Raw genomic sequence first — 17,819 nt, 5'->3', positions numbered from 1 at the left:
TTTAACTTATTACCTCTGCAAAGGCCCTATTTCCAAATAAGATCACATTGTAACATATCAGAGGTTAGTACTTCAACATAAAAATTTTGGTGGAACACAGTGCAGCCCATAAAAATGACCTTTAGCTTCATATCCAGGAATGTGGTATGGTTGATCTACAAACTGCTAGCAAGTTATATGCTGGGATTGAAGGGGGAATGTCTGCCAAGCCCACATTTCTTCTAGAAGACCTGCTCTTCTATAAAGGTCAACCCTCAGCAATCGCTTTGGCAGCATGTGAAACCATCCCCTTGACCAGTCAAATATTCCTCCATGTGTATGTGATTCAACTGAGGTAATCAAATTTTCCTGGGAATATTAAATTGGTGGACCATGAGCCGCTGGTCTGTTTGAGCTCTGGTGCAGTTCTTTAGCTTCTTGTCTTTGCCCTATCCAGTCCATGGTTGTTGATATTTTCTTTAGGATTCCGTGAGAATCTATGAGAGTCAGTCCTAAAAGAAATCAACCCTTTAGGTGTTGATATTCATTGAGAGGACTAATGCTGAAGCTGAAGTTCCAAGCCACCTGATGTGAAGACCTGACTTGTTGGAAAAGACCCTGACCCTGGGAAAGAATGTAGGCAACTGGAGAAGGGGATGGCAGAGGGTGAGATGATTAGAGAGCATCACTGACTTGATGGGCAGGAATTTGAGCAAACTCTGGGAGATAGTGAAAGACAGAGAAGACTGGCATGCTACAATCCACACGGTCACAAAGAGCTGGACATGACTTATCAACTGAACAACAATTATGAGAACCCTATTATATTTTCAGCAAACTCTTCTGCTTTTATTCCCTTCTTTTCTTTCTTCCTTCCTCCCTCTCACCCTTCCCCTCTTTGGTTACTCGTGTATGTCTGTGTCTCGAACAACTTTAAAGTTCACCTCTCACAACAACAGCAAAACTTGGTTTAAGAAGGGTGCAACTTATAAGATTTGTGTTATCAAAAATGGTTTTTAATAAACACCTTCTTCTGAATCCTAATACACAGAATAAGTGGACTCCACTATGAAGAAGAAGGATCTGTGTGTCTCCCCAGGTGCTCCTCCAAGTTTTGTCTTGCTCCTTACTTTCCTTCCTTCTGCTCCCACAAACAGCCCCTGAAGGATGCATCTGGAGCTCCGAGGATGTATAAACCATGACTTGAAAACCATAACAGGAGCTTCATTCCTCCTTCATTCCTAGAATTATTTTATCCCCCTCTCTATAGCCAACAACTCATTGATTTCATTAGAAAATGACTTCGTTTGAGAAAATGATTTTCTCTCTTTATGTAGCCATTATCAAAAATATGGCCCTAAAAAGAAGTCAGGCAGAGCCAATGAATTTCCTAAAATATGAGAATATGCTTTGATGTGAACTGTAGTTTGAAATCCCTGAGTGTAATTTCCAGCAAAGTTCTTAAGAGAGAAGAGTTTTCATATTTCTGACTGTACTTTTTTTTTTAATTTCCAGAGGCTATTTGTCATTTTCAGTAACATAGAATTTGATAAATGAGGGAAAGTAGAATCTAATTACAAATAATTGATCACTATTATGAGAGAATTTTGCTTTAATATGTGAAAGGAACTTCTATTGATTGAGCAAAATATTCTAGTAATTGTTAATATCTTTTTTTTTTGTGAGGAACAATTGATTTAAGGCTCTACTGAAATGCTTAAGACATGCAGGAGATATAAAGAATAAAATGATCTCATTTATGGGGTCTTGCTTTAATTTTTAAGTGTTGAATATTTATGTTCAATAAAGATCTTCTTCCTAAATGAAATGTGCATGCGGGGTTGTCTGTAGAGGTGGGATTAAAGTCTGGATGTGGTATGGTCATTGTTGCTCAGTTGCTAAGTCATGTCCAACTCTTTGAGATTCCATGAACTGTAGCATGCTAGGTTCCTCTGTCCTTCACTGTCTCCCTGAGCTTGCTCAAACTCACGTCCATTGAGCCAGTGATGCCATCCAACCATCTCATCCTCTGTCTCCCCCTGCTCCTATTGCCCTCAATGCTTCCCAGCATCAGTGTCTTTTCCAATGATTCAGCTCTTTGCATCAGATGGCCAAAATATGTATGAAGTGAAGTGAAGCGAAAATCCCTCAGTCATGTCCAACTCTTTGCAACCCAATGGACCATACAGTCCATGGAATTCTCCAGGCCAGAATACTGGAGAGGGTAGCCATTCCCTTTCCCAAGGGATCTTCCCATAGAGAAAGATAAATCCAGCGGGATGTCATCATTTCAAAGAACTAATCATCCTGCCGATGATCCTGACTTGCTCCACTGGTCCTTATTCCCAGTAAGAATGTATTATTATGTTTCATCTTTGGTTATTCCTTTTTTAATTAAAATGATCACTTGGCATGAATTAGGAGGCCTGAACTGCTTTTGACCATCTAAATGTACTTACTAGGCTTTAGATTCCCACTCTGTAAAATAAAGGGTCTAAACTGTAGTATTTTATATTTCTACTGATTTTTGAAAGCATGCTCAGTAAGTCAGTTTCTGATCAGTGATGTCATGCTTCACAGCTCCAGGTGGCACTCTGCATGTAGAGCACACGGCAGCCCAGATCTGATGAGTCAATATTTTAATTAATTATATCTTGTTCTCATTGCAGTTAATTAGTATCATGGCCAGATTTTACTAAGCATACTGAATTTAATTTACAGACACATAAATCACTGACAAATTCCTTTAGCATTTCAATATAAGAGGTGCTAAGTTTCTCAATGTATCTTTTGATGTTACTTCTACTTTGAAAAATGAATTAGCCAGGAATCAAAGTTAAATAAGGAAAAGCACGTGAAATCAGGGAGATAATGTTTTATATATATACATATATATATATCTCATAAAAATCCATTTGCTAGACTAGGAAATATTTGTTCTTTTTTTTTTCTTGGTCAAGTCTTTTTCAGAAGGTAAATAATAAAGAGCAAATGCAGCACTAAGTAAAAAAAAATCTTCCTTCAGCCCTTCTGTGGAGAGCGGGCATGTCTTCTTGTTAGATTTTAGTTTTTTTTTAAGATTTTTTCATGTGGACCATTTTTAAAGTCTTCATTGAATTTGTTCTAATGCTGCTCCAGTTTTATGCTTTGGTTTTTTGACTGTGAGGTATGTGGGATCTTAGTTCCCCAACAAGGGATTGTACCCCCTCCTTCTGCATTAGGAGGTGAAATTTTAACCACTGGACCATGAGGGAAGCTCCTGATTTTGTTTTTTTAAAGCCATCGTTCCCGGACCAATCTGCAGCATCCACCAGCTACTTCTAATATTATGGCTCTAGTTTAGTTCTCCTCATGGAATAGAATAGAATAAATAGAATTTATTATGATTCCATGCTTTTGGCTATTCATTTATCTATTATTCTGTAGCTCCACACAATTATAAGGACATTGCCTATCTGGTTCATTGTTGTGTCCTCAATGTTTAGAATAGTTCCATGCAGCACATAGACCGTTGATGTTTGTTGAAAAAATGAATGAGGATACTCTCCTGTCTGGCCTGAACTAATCTTTTAAAGGAAAGATATATGGCTGATGTTTAGAGAACAAACTCCGCGCAAGGTTGAAGGTAGGGAGATGAGTAAGAAAACCACTAGTATTGACATACATACCCTACTTTGTGTGAAATAGATAGCTAGTGGAAAACTGCTTAATAGCACATGGAGCTCAGCTCTGTGCTCTGTGATGACATAGAGGGGTGAGAGGGGGTGGAGTGGGAGGGAGGCTCAAGAAGGAAGGTATATATGTACTCATATAACTGATTCACATAATTATACAGCAGAAACTAACACATTATAAAGCAATCATACTCCAATTTAAAAAAAATTAAAAAATAAACAGCAAAAAGCAACATAGCAATAACACAAATATCTAGCAAAAAAAGTTTTAAAAAAAGAAAGCAAGAAACAATAAACAAAACCACAGACTGATCACATTTATGAATAGCAATGGAAAAATTGTGAATAAAAAATTAGCAAAAAGCTTAAGTTGTACAATTAAAGAATATTATATCACACAAAAAGTAAGCTACTTCAGTGGTCCAGGCAAGAGATAGTGTTACACTTAACTAGAGTGGTGGTGAAATTGGTAAGGAGTGATTCAATTCTATATATTACACATATTTTGATATTCAAATCATCAAAATTGGATGATGGATTGGATATAATATGTAAGGGATAAAGAAGAGTTAGAAGTGTTTCCAGGGATTTTCATCTGAGTACCTGGATAAATGGATTTTTCATTAAATAAGGAATTACAGGAAAAGTTGGAAAAGAGGATTATTTTTTCATTAAAAAATTTTTGGTGCATATATTGTTCTTAAAATCAAGTGGTCAGTTTTTAAAATGTTGACTTTCAAAAAGATGAATTTCAAAAGAGTGCAAAAGTAGAAGATTTTTTTAAAATGGAAGCTTCTCTGTACCTATGCTTCTAAATTTAGTTTTTATTATCTTCATGGGTCATAGGTGGTGCTAGGGGTTTAGAACCTGCCTGCCGATGAAGGTGATGTGAGAGACATGGATTCGATCCCTGGGTTGGGAAGATCCCCTGGAGAAGAGAATGACAACCTGCTCCAGTATTCTTGCCTGGAGAATCTCATGGACAGAGGTGCCTGGAGGGCTACAGTCCAAAGGGTCGCAGAGAAGGACACAACTGAAGTGACTTAGCACACATACTCATTGTTTTTTTTTTTTTTTTTTTTAAGCAGTGCTAGGTCTTCATTGTTCTGGGCTTTCTTCTCTAGTTGCAGTGAGTAGGGGCTACTCTCTAGATGAGGTGCATGTGATTCTCAGTGCAGTGGCTTCTCTATTGCAGAGCATGGGCTCTAGGGCACTTGGGCCTCAGTAGTTGTGCTCCTTGGACTCTAGAATATAGGCTCAATAGTTGTGACCCATGGGCTTCGTTGCTCCGAGGCATGTGGAATCCTCCCGGGTCAGGGATCGAACCTATGTCTCCTGCATTGGGAGGCAGAGTCTTTATCATTTAGCTACCAGTAAAGTTCCATGTGTCTGCTTTTATTACTAGTATGTGATAATATACTCCAAATAACATATGTCTTTGACATTTTAAAATTCTACATAATGGACACCATACTAGATAGATAATATGACCACTATTTTCTCTCCATATTGGATTCTATAAGGTTTATCCAGGCTATACGTGTATCTGGGTTTCCCTGGTATCTCAGCTGGTAAAGAATTTGCTTGCAATGTGGGACACCTGGATTGGACCTTGGGTTAGGAAGATCCCCTGGAGGAGGATGGCAACCCACTCCAGCGTTCTCGCCTGGAGAATGCCCATGGACAGAGGTACCTGGAGGCCTACAGTCCATTGGGTGGCAAAGAGTCGGACATGACTGAGCAAATAATCACAGCACAGCATACATGTATCTATTTTATGCATTTAAACTATGGTATTCTATGCTGTTGAATAAATAGTATATTCTCCTTATAATAGATATTTAAGCAGTTTCATTTATCTATCATAAACATCCTATCAGAAATTCTTGTACATTTATTACTGTGAACATGTGCTAGAGTTTCTCCAGGAATTGTATCAAGAAGGTAGCCTACTGGATTGAAGGATATAGTCATCTGTAGACATGGTTGAATTGCTTTATGTGTTATATCATTTTATTCTTCCATTAGCCTCCTTGATAGTCCATAATTTCCATACCAACATCAATGTGATTTTAATTTTTTCAGACTTTTTTTTCCCTTTTACTAGTCTAATGAGTTGGAAATTTTACCCCTTGTGTTTTACTCTGTGATTCTATGATTTCTACTGAGTTGGTGTACTTTTCTATGTTCATGAATATTCTATTGTTATTTTTCTGTAAATTTCCTGTTCACATCCTTTTTTGATTTTTATATTTGATATTTTATAGTTTTATTATCAGTTTATAAGAGCTCTTCTCTCTCTCAATTTCTTTTTCTTTCCTTTCTGGATGTTAATTCTTGATTGGTTATATGTATTGCTAATAATACCCCTGAGCTGATTGCTTCTCTTATTTGTTAAGAGTTTTAAACAATAAGAAAATTAATGTATTTATACAGCACAAATTTCAGAGTAGTTGTTCTAAGATTGGTAAGTTTGGTAACTTCAGTATTCGTCAAGGATACAGATTCTTTCTGTCCTTCAGCTCCATCATGCTTAAGGTCTCTTTTTTGCCCTCTCTTGTCTCCCTCCTTGTCACTGAGGCATTACATTCAAATATGGAAAACTTTACTAGAAAAATTGCCAGTGTATTGTTTTAAAAGCAAGCACTCAGATTTTCTGAAGTACACCTATTGCATATCCTGTGTAATATTCATTGGTTCAGAGGCTACCTGAAAACCAATCAAAAGCAGAGAGAATGGTAAAAATCGATAATTATAGCCTTTCAAGAATTTACTCCTGAGCTGGAATGGTGTACCTTTCTTTGAGAAATAAGAATTTGAACATCTTCCCATAAGAAAGATGGGAATTAATGCTTACCTTATAGGCAACAAAAAGTGAATGTTACAGTTCTATTAATAGTTTTCAGCTACTGTGAATGGGGAAGCCAGTTGTATTTTCTAAGCATTTGCTACTTTATAATATTAATATTAATAATTGTTCTTTTTATACAAAAAACAGTATACTATTTCATCATGCTTTGGTGGTAGAGTATGTCTTGCTAGTTAATTGGTAAGAAGTCCCTTTGCTATCCTACTGTAGCCTGAAACATTAAATCTAGTTTAATATTCTTTTATTATGGCAACCAAAAATCAGATTTGAATCCTGCTGAAGTGTATTGCAGCTACCAGTGATCCAGTCTCTTATAATACACACAGTATTCACAATGTGCCCCATTCACAATTGACCACAAAAGGGAAAATAAGATCGCAATTGATGTATACACACTACTATATGTAAAATAGATAATCAATAAGGATCTGCTGAATAACACAGGGAACTCTATTCACTACTCTGTAATGGCCTTAAAGAATCTAAAAAAATAGTGGATATACATATATGTATAATGGATTCACTTTGTTGTATACCTGAACCTAACACAACACTGTAAATCAACTATACTCCTATAAAAATCAGGGATAAAAAAGATTCAGACTAAATCTTGTACTTGAAACCTAGCAAGGTTGCTTTCTGAAGTCTTTTTTTTTTTTTTTCATCTTGTGTATCCAAGTCCTTCTGGACCAAAAGATAAAGTTTTATACAGATCATGTAAATGGCACATACAGATTACATTCTGGAATTATTGTTAAATGCCTTTTAAAAAGTCAGAAACATTCAGTGGCATTCAAAGCTTGTCCCTACCCTGCGGCTTCCTGGAGAATTAAATTGCAATCTGAAAACTTCAATAAGCCCATGTTAAATTAGTACCTTTGTTTGTTTCTTCCTTTCTTGTCAAAAGGAAGATTAATGTTCCTTTTGTTTTGCACTCAGTATAGCTTTTCTTACAGGAATGTGGTGTCTAAATCAAAATTCCATTTAGACGCAGAGAAAGTCACTAATATAATGATCTTTTCACCCCTCCTCTTGTTTCCCTCCCTCTTAATTTTTTTTTTCCCAAATAAGCAACCATTTACTCCTGTGTAACCCTCCCTCCATACCCTCTTCAACCTTGTAATGCTGAATGCTATGATCTTGAGTCTCACTGCATAGGTGTGGGGTGGGGGGAGAGTCCCACAAAGGTGGAAGCTAAGAGAAAGCACCGGTAGAGTCATTTTACAAATGGAATCACTAAAAAGCTGTGCTTCTTGCTGGGTAATAGCACAGAACCTTTAAATCATAGAAATTAGAGACAGGAGACCCGTCAGGTCACCTTGTCCACCTCCTATGGCAGCTTTATGCACTCCACGTGAAATGACACGAGCAGTGGAACACCTCAGGCAGCCCTGGGGAGACTCTCCTGTCCAATAACATGTCTTCCTGTTGAGAAAATGTTGCTGAGAGCAGTCCAGCTTTTCTTTTGCCTAATTTCACATTGTTCTGCTCTGCAATAGCCTTTAAAAATGCAACCACCCTTTCTTTTGCTCCCGTCTTTAAAACCTATGACCTTGTAATACTATAACATTGTTATTATCTTCCCTTGTAATTATTTGTGCCAAGCTATACAAATTTCCCTCTTAAAATACTACCTTAGAAATCAGCCCTCATTGCTAAATTCATCTAAATCCCCACTGCTTTTCTAAAGGGTTATTCATTACACTCCCATTCACTCTAATTCAGGAACTATGTTCCATATAATTTTATTTTGTGTATGTGTGTGCTTATACAAATCAAGAAGTTTGCTCCTTTCTTATAGAAAATGATTATGGTGCTCAAGTCAGTGACTGGACCTCACAATTTCCCCATGAATCAGAAACTTGCTGTCAGTTCCTAAAGCCATGATTTATTTTTTTCCAAGATATTATTTAGTATACCACAATTCTAGATTCTTCCTGGAATTTCACCCTGCTCAAATTCAAATATATATATGGACTTCCCTGATGGCTCAGTTGCTAAAGAATCTGCCTGTAATGCGAGAGACCTGGGTTTGATCCCTGGGTTGGGAAGATCCCCTTGAGGAAGGCATGAAAACACACTCCAGTATTCTTGCCTGGAGAAACCCCATGGACAGAAGAGCCTGGCAGGCTACAGTCCTTGGGGTCGCAGAGTTGGACACGAATGAGTGACTAAGCACACACACACACATATATATACTTACATATATATATGAATAAATTTACTGTTATTTAATATCTCTTGCTCTGGGCAAAACCTGAGGATAGTTACATGATCGACTCTTGAATAAAATGTTCCATCTATATGTATTAATATTTTAAAATGCTGTGTGTTACACTATCTTCTATAAGATAAAATCCACATTTTGCAGTTACAAAATTCCCACTTCAGCTAGCTTGGAAATGGAGAGAAAAAAAACAGTCTCCACTAGGGGCTTCCCTGGTGGCTCAGTGATAAGAATTCTTCTTCCAATGCAGGAGAGGCAGATTGGATCCCTGATCCAGGAAGATCTCACCGGCGGCAGAGCAAACTAAGTCCATGCGCCACAACTACTGAGCCTGCGCCCTAGAGCCCGCGAGCAGCAGCTGCTGAGCCCATGCGCCACAACGACTAAGGTCCGTGCACCCTGGCTCCTTTGTTCTGCAACAAGAAAAGCCACTGCAATGAGAAGCCCACTCATGGCAACTAGAGAGTAGCCCCCATTCTCCACAACTGGGAAAAAGCTCTGTGCAGCAACAAAGACCTAGCACAGCCATAAATAAATAAATAAAATAATTTTTTTTAATGACCCCATGGACTGTAGCCTGCCAGGCTCCTCTGTCCATGGAGATTCTCCAGGCAAGAATATGGGAGTGGGTTGCCATGCCCTCCTCCAGAGATCAAATCCAGGTGTCCCACATTACAGGCAGATTCTTTACCATCTGAGCCACCAAGGAAGCCCACAAAGGTGTTGGGGAGTGGGCAAACCCTCAGTTGAATCTTAAATATTTGACTTTCATTCCAAAATAGCCTTCCAGTGGAAGGTGGAGAGGTTCTTGTGGTTATTTCTGTTTCTTCCACACTGGTTCCACCACCCCACCATGCTGCCCTCAAGTCCTGTATTGCTTACTGCTTACTATCCTGATCTAAGAAAGGACATGCAGACCTTCCCATAATGTCCAAGGGCAAGCATACAACATTTAAACAATACTGCAGTGAAGGATTTGGGGCAAACATAGGGACACACATAAAGACAATCTTGCATGCAGGTTATAACCTAAGTTCTTGTAATTATAGGTATCATTCCCTATTAATTTTTGGCCTAGCTCCAGTTGGATATTTTGTTTCACCCAGGTGCCCAAAATGTAGACACTATGATGCTACATACTTAAGACACTTCTGTATCTAAGAAGAATGATGCTGAGACAAGAGACACTTAGCCTAGCCTCTGAAAACCTGACTGAAAATAGGAGCTGAACTCTATTGCCCGCACAGGACAGTGAAATCATGATAATAAGCTCTTATGACTGCTTTCAGAGGTGTTTAGAATGCTTTGGGATCAACTGTTGCATTTCAGTTGTGTCTGACTCTGTGCAGTCCTATGGGCTGTAGCCAGCCAGGCTCCTCTATCCACAGGATTCTCCAGGAAAGAATACTGGACTGGGTTGCTATGCCTTCCTACATGGGATCTTCCTGACCTAGGGATCAAACCCTGGTCTCCTGATTGGCAGGTGGGCTTTTTACTATAGCTCCACCATTGTTGTTATTGCTTAGTTGCTAAGTCTTATCTGACTCTTTGTGACCCCATGGACTATAGCCTGCCAGGCTCCTCTGTCCATGGCATTTCCCAGGCAAGAAATCTGGAGTGGTTTGCAATTTCCGTCTCCAGGAGATCTTCCTGATCCAGGGATCAAACCCAGGTTTCCTGTATTGGCAAGCTAGTTCTTTACCACTGAACTACCGGGGAAGCTTTGGGTCAATAACACGACATAAAACAAAACCCCCAACAAACTTGTCTCAGATTGCACTACTGTTAAAGGAAAGAAGGGACAGGAAAGGTGTTGCTGGAGCAGTGGGGAGAGAAGACGGGAGAAATGACTGGGTCTGGGGAGACAGAGAGGAGGGAGAGAGAATTATGTATTGAGAGGTTGCCATGCTGGCACATACATGATGCCCATTATCTCATTTACTCATTACTGAAATGATTTGCAGGTACATAAACAGAAAACAGCTCTGACTCCTGGGCTTGTATCTTTCTATCCACGCACCCCTTCACCATTTTTCAAAGACATGAGATTAATGCGACAATTATGTTGGTAAAGTGTTTCAATTTCCTTTGAGAAAAAGAGTCATAAAATGTTATTGTTACTCTTATTATGGAAGCTCAATGAATGCTTTACTAGTGCCATTGATGTAACTAATATTGCTCTCATTTATTTCATTTAGAGAAATAAAAGTCTAAAAATAGGAACAAGCATATTTATTGGCTTTTTATTTAGCTTAACTGCAACTTTTTGCAGATCAGGGTCTTGAAGGCAAAATCTATAAGCAAGGACACAGATGGTCTGAGGAGTAAACATGAGAACCTAATGTCATCCAGGAGGTGCTCTTTCTAAAGTTTGGTTCTCCCAAGGAGTGAGAAAGGTGGATTAATATGAAAGGTCTCAAATAGTCGCTTATCTATAATTGTTAAGGAAAAATGTAGCAATAATTCTCCTTTCTGTGGAAATAACAATGGGCTCAATTCAGATAATTTTCTTTTCCAGGAGGGCAGACATTTTCCCCCTTTTCTATGAAAGGGGTTAATTGTGTTAATTATGAAAAACAAAATGATGTAAAGGACAGTAGGGCATTATAAGGGCACACTGAGCTATGTACATATTCATCTACAAACAAGAACCCTGGCATGACTTATCCTAGCTTTGCCATTTTTCAAAGGTTTTTTACTGGAAAATCATTCAGTTCTTCAATATCACCAGCTACAACTATCATTTAAGAATGAAAATACGAGAATTTGTCCCAAGGGTTTAATGTGGCTATTATAGGTTTAATTATCATTTGTCTAAGCTTGGACTTTATTATGTTCAGATGTTTTCAACATACTCTACTTTTTTTTTTTTTTTAATTAGTAGAATTCTACACTTTGGTCAGTCGTGTTGTTGACTAACTGGACCTCGCACAGCAAGGAGTGTTCATATGATCATTCTGGAGTTTTTATAGATGAAAACTGAGGCCTAGGGAAACTAAGGCAAGTGCCTCAATCAAGGTGCCGCCACTAGGGAAGTGGCAGGAGATGGTACAGGGAGGGCGCAGAGTTTGAAAATTCTTATACCTCAGACTGGGGCATTTGGATTTTCTTTTGTGGGCAGCAGAGGCTTTCTACCTGAAAAGTAATATGACCTATTATTTGTCTTTTGAGGAAAAGAAATCTAGCGATGAGATGTATGATTGTCTTGACAAAGGAACTCTCAAGAATTTTGTTCTGGATGTTAAGTTGCAGAGCTATGTCAATAGCCCCAGTGACGTGAGATGAGAATTCTCCGTGGGGAGTGAATGAGGGACACAAGACAAATGAACAGGAGAAAAAACAATTTTGTTTCTATGCTTTGAAGTCCCATAGAAACAGGACCCCCACAGTGACCAAACAAGGCTGTTTATATGTAATTTTTAGACAAAGAAACAATTATTTGTGAAGATTTAATGAAACAAAAGGGCTTATACTTGGGGTAGCAGACTAAGGAGGAATTAACAAAGTTAGTTTACACCACTTTCTTAGCCTTGAATTGCATGGCTGTAGTGATGAGATTGCTTTCGATACCCCTGGCATAGGGAGCATACCTTCTTGTGGGAGATTTATTTCCTCCTTTCAAGGGGGAGAGAGTTGGGTCAGAGTGTGGTTGCCTTAATAATTTCCCCTAACTGTCTGTTTCTTATGACACTTTAATTCAAAATAATCCATAAGCCATTGAGGCATATTTTTGGGGCAGCCGGCCCTGAGCCCCAGCAGTGGTAGGTCATTAAGTTACTTTGAGAACACAGATGTTTAACACTCCTTTCTTTCACTGATTGTCTTCCATGCACTAAGAGTTACTTAGGAACCTGGCATAAGATGATTGAGAAACACTTCCTACCATCAAGAATCTCTGTGTTGAGCTGGGCAAACATAGGATTAAAAGTCAATTTCAGTTGATTCAGTTGTCAGTCTCTCTGGTCTGACTCTTTGCAACCCCATGGACTGCAGCATATCAGGCTTCCCTGTCCATCACCAACTTCTGGATTTTGATCAAACTCATGTCCATTGAGTTGGCTATGCCATGCAACCATCTCGTCCTCTGTCATCCCCTGTCCTCTCTTCAAACTTTCCCAGCATCAGGGTCTTTTCCAATGAGTCAGCTCTTCGCATCAGGTGGCCAAAATATTGGAGTTTCAGCTTCAACATCAGTCCTCTCAATGAACACCCAGGACTGATCTCCTTTAGGATGGACTGGTTGGATCTCCTTGAAGTCCAAGGGACTCTCAAGAGTCTTCTCTAACACCACAGTTCAAAAGCATCAATTCTTCAGTGCTCAGCTTTCTTTATAGTTCAACTCTTACATCCATACATGACCACTGAAAAACCAGAGCCTTGACTAGATGGACCTTTGTCGGTAATGTCTCTGCTTTTTAATATGCTGTCTAGGTTGGTCATAACTTTTCTTCCAAAGAGGAAGAATCTTTTAATTTCATGGCTGCAGTCACAATACTTAGTGATTTTGGAGCCCAAGAAAATAGTCTGTCACTGATTCCACTGTTTCTGTCTCTCTTTGCCATGAAGTGATTGGACCAGATGCCATGATCTTAGTTTTTTGAATGTTGATTTTCAAGCTAAATTTTTCACTCTCCTCTTTCACTTTCATCAAGAGACTCCTTAGTTCCTCTTCACTCTCTGCCATAAGGGTAGTGTCACCGGTATATCTGAGGTTATTAATATTTCTCCTGGAAATCTTGATTCCAACTTGTGCTTCATCCAGCCTGGCACTTCTGCATATAAGCTAAATATAGGGTGACAATATACAGCCTTGACGTACTCCTTTCCCAATTTGGAACCATTCCATGGTTCCATGTCGGGTTCTGTTGCTTCTTGACTTGCATACATAGTTTTTAGGACGCAGGTAAGGAGGTCTCATATTCCCGACTCTTGAACCATTTTCCAGTTTGTTGTGATCCACACAGTCAAAGGCTTTAGCATAGTCAATGAAGCAGAAGTAGATATTTTCCTGAAATTCTCTTGCTTGCCAATATCAAGTGGATATTGGCAATTTCATCTCAGGTTCCTCTGCCTTTTCTAAATACACCTTGAATATCTGGAAGTTCTTAGTTCATGTACTGTTGAAGCCTGGCTTGGAGAATTTTGAGCATTACTTTGCTAGTGTGTGAGATGAGTGCAATTGTGTAATAGTTTGAACATTCTTTGGCATTGCCTTTCTTTGGAATTAGAATGAAAACTGACCTTTTCCAGTCCTGTGGCCACTGCTGAGTTTTCCAGATTTGCTGGCATATTGAGTGCAGCACAGCATCATCTTTTAAGATTTGTAATAGCTGGAATTCCATCACTCCTACTAGGTGTGTTTGTAGTGATGTTTCCTAAGACCCACTTGACTTTGCATTCCAGGATGTCTTACTCTAGATGAGTGATCACACCACCATGGTTATCTGAGTCATTTAGATCTTTTTTGTATAGTTTTTCTGTGTATTCTTGCCACCTCATCTTAACATCTTCTGCTTCTGTTAGGTCCATACCATTTCTGTCCTTTGTTGTGCCCATCTTTGCATGAAATGTTCCATTGGTAGCTCTAATTTTCTTGAAGAGTTCTCTAGTTTTTCTTATTGTACTATTTGCCTCTATTTCTTTGCATTGATCACCGAGGAACACTTTCTTATCTCTTCTTGCTATTCTCTGGAATTCTGCATTCAAATGGGTATATCTTTCCTTTTCTCCTTTGCCTTTCACTTCTCTTCTTTCTCAGCTATTTGTAAGGCCTCCTCAGACAACCATTTTGCCTTTTTGCATTTTCTTTTTCTTGGGGATGGTCTTGATCCCTGTCTCCTGTACAGTGTCATGAACTTCCATCCATAGTTCTTCAGGCACTCTGTCAGGTCTAATCCCTTGAATCTATTTCTCACTTCCACTGTATAATTGTAAGGGATTTGATTTAGGTCATGCATGAATGGTCTAGTGGTTTTCCCTACTTTCTTCAATTTAAGTCTAAACTTCAGAATAAGGAGTCATGATCTGAGCTACAGTCATCTCCTGGTCTTGTTTTTGCTGACATTATAGAGCTTCTCCATCTTTGGCTACAGAGAATATAATTAATCTGATTTTAGTATTGACCATCTGGTGATGTCCATGTGTAGAGTCATCTCTGTGTTGTTAGAAGATGGTGTTTGCTATGACTAGTGCATCTTCTTGTCAATTATGTCAAAGTCAATTATGCTGTAGCAAATGCAATAATGATTAATAATGTCACCCTTTAATCTTAAATAATAACTTGGACTCTCTAAGCTTCATTCATACTGGCCACTGGACTTAGTCCTTCAGGCTGCTCTAACATAGATTGGATAGCTCAAATACCACAAATGTATTTCACACTGTTCTGGAGTCTGGGAAGTTCAAGATCAAGGTCCTGAAAGATCCCATGTTTGATGGGGGCATATGCTTTCTGGTTTGCCGATGATGTCTTCTCATTGTATCCTCACATTTCTGTAGTTTTTTAGTGCCTAAGTTGAGTCTGACCCTTTGGCACCACCATGGACTGTAGCCTGCCAGACTCCTGTGTCCGTGGGATTTTCCAGGCAGGAATACTGGAGTGGGTTGCCATTTCCTTCTCCAGGGGATCTTCCCTACCCAGGAAGATCTAACCCTAACTCTAACCCTTGAACCTGTGTCTCCTGTGTTTCTTGCACTGGCAGGAGGATTCTTTACCACTGAGCCACCAGTGTAGACCAGAAAGAGAGAGAAAGTAAACTCTAATATTTTTTAAGGGACTCTGCTTTCATTCATCATAGTTCCATTCTTATGACCTAATTACCTCACCAAAGTCCATGTCCTAATGTCATTCATGTTGAGAGGTGAGGATTTTAAAATATGACTTTTGGGAGATGCAGACATTCATTCCATAGCGACACTTCTAAATATTTTACATGAAAAACCTTTTTATATCTTTATAACAATGTTAGTAATAATGATGCTATCATTATTCCCACTTTACATGTGAGAAGGTAAAGCACAGAAACATCAGATAACTTGTCCAAAGCCATAGAACTGAATACTAGAATGAATATTCAATTCCAAGTAATGAGTCCATGCTATAGAACACTGAACATGCTTTCTCGCTGATGGAGATCTATGAAGTATATTCTGTATATAAAGAAAGGTGTTAAGAATTTTGTTCTAGGTGTTAAGAACTTTGTTCTAAGTGTTAATTTGGAGCTGTACCATATCAAAGTTTACTTTTTCTAGGAGACAGCTGGGAGTTTGGATTTAACAGGCTGGAAAGTAGGTGAAAGCTAAGTGAAGAGGAAAGAAAGAGCCTGTTGATGAAGGTGAAAGAAGAGAGTGAAAAAGCTAGCTCAAAATTCAACATTCAAAAAGCAAAGATCATGGCATCTGGTCCCATCACTTCATGGCAAACAGATGGGAAAATAACAGAAACAGTGACAGACTATTCTTGATCTCGAAAGTCACTGAGGCTGGTGATTGCAGCCATGAAGTTAAAAGGCTCTTGATCCTTGGAAGAAAAGCTATGACAAAACTCTGCTGCTGATCCTGCTTAGTTGCTTCAGTTGTGTCCAGCTCTGTGAGACCCAATGGACCACAGCCTGCCAGGCTCCTCTGTCCATGGGATTCTCTAGGCAGGAGTACTGGAGTGGGTTGCCATGCCCTCCTCAAGGGGATCTTCCCAAACCAGGGACCAAACTCAGATTTTCTGCATTGCAGGCAGATTCTTTACTGCTGAGCCACCAGGGAAGCCTGCTGCTGCTGCTAAGTCGTGTCAGTCGTGTCCAACTCTGTGCGACCCCATAGACGGCAGCCCACCAGGCTCCCCTGTCCCTGGGATTCTCCAGGCAAGAATACTGGAGTGGGTTGCCATTTCCTTCTCCAATGCATGAAAGTGAAAAGTGAAAGTGAAGTCACTCAGTCATGTCCCACTGTTTAGCGACCCCATGGACTGCAGTCCACCAGACTCCTCTGTCCATGGGATTTTCCAGGCACGAGTACTGGAGTGGGGTGCCATTGCTTTCTCTGAGGGAAGCCCTACAAAGTATTAAAAAGCAGAAACATCACTGAGCCAACAAAGGTCTGTATAGCTATGCTTTATCCAGTAGTCATGTATAGATGTGAGATTGGACCATAAAGAAAGCTGAGTGCTGAAGAATTGATGCTTTCAAATTGTAGTGATGGAGAATACTCTTGAGAGTCTTTTGGACTGCAAGGAGATCAAACCAGTCAATCCTAAAGAAAATCAACTCTGAATATTCATTGGAAGGAGTGATGCTAAAGCTGAAACTCCAATACTTTGGCCACATGATGTGAAGAACAGACTCATTGGAAAAGACTGATGCTGGGAAAGATTGAAGGCTGGAGAAGAAGGGGATGTTGGAGGATGAGGTGGTTGGATGACATCACTGATTCAATGGACATGAGTTTGAACAAGGTCCAAGAGATAGTGAAGGACAAGAAATGTGGTTTGCTTCAGGCCATGGGGTCCCAAAGAGTCAGACAGGGCTGAGCGACTGAACAACAGCAAAGACATAATTAAAATTTGCTTATAGCTAAAAGCAATGTGAGGGTGTTTCCAAGGTAGAATCTTTGGTCCAAGTTTTAGAGCTCTCTAGTGTGGGAGGCTAACACACAGAGAATGGACAAAGGATAAGCCAACAAAAGAAAGAATAGGAATGGTCACATGATCACTAGACAGTGGAGACAGTGGAAGACAGATATCAAGATAACTAGAAAGAGTCAGTAAGAGTGAACAATGCCAAGTACTACAAGGAAGGTATGTAGGACTGAAAATAGATTAAATTTAGCAACTCAAAGATTTTAGTTGATTTGGGTGAGAACAATTTCTATTGTCTGATAGTGAAGACAGCTATACTGTAAAAGTTTGAGAACAAAAGGTCATGCAAAGAGTGACTGATAATTTCTGTTTGAAGAAGGTAATTCATAGAAGAACATTATCATCTTTGAATGCCAGATCATCAGACAGAACTTGAAGAATAGTTTTTAAGAAGAGAATGGAAGAGATCATTGCAGCTACCATTCTTACAAATGATCAAAG

At 39.2% G+C, this 17,819-nt stretch overlaps 1 long non-coding RNA gene across 1 annotated transcript in view; it reads left to right on the top strand.

Moving 5' to 3' along the window:
* Positions 1–10,980, top strand: part of LOC132657179 (uncharacterized) — a 43,300-nt gene extending 32,320 nt beyond the window's left edge. Inside the window, exon 2 of the long non-coding RNA XR_009594963.1 lies at positions 9,000–10,980. This is a non-coding gene — a long non-coding RNA (uncharacterized LOC132657179). The remainder of the gene's footprint in view (positions 1–8,999) is intronic.
* Positions 10,981–17,819: the final 6,839 nt, after the last annotated feature.

This window comes from Ovis aries, chromosome 9 (assembly GCF_016772045.2).
Source record: "Ovis aries strain OAR_USU_Benz2616 breed Rambouillet chromosome 9, ARS-UI_Ramb_v3.0, whole genome shotgun sequence".
Classification (NCBI taxonomy): Eukaryota; Metazoa; Chordata; class Mammalia; order Artiodactyla; family Bovidae; genus Ovis; species Ovis aries.
This window is presented reverse-complemented; position numbering and strand designations above follow the sequence as displayed.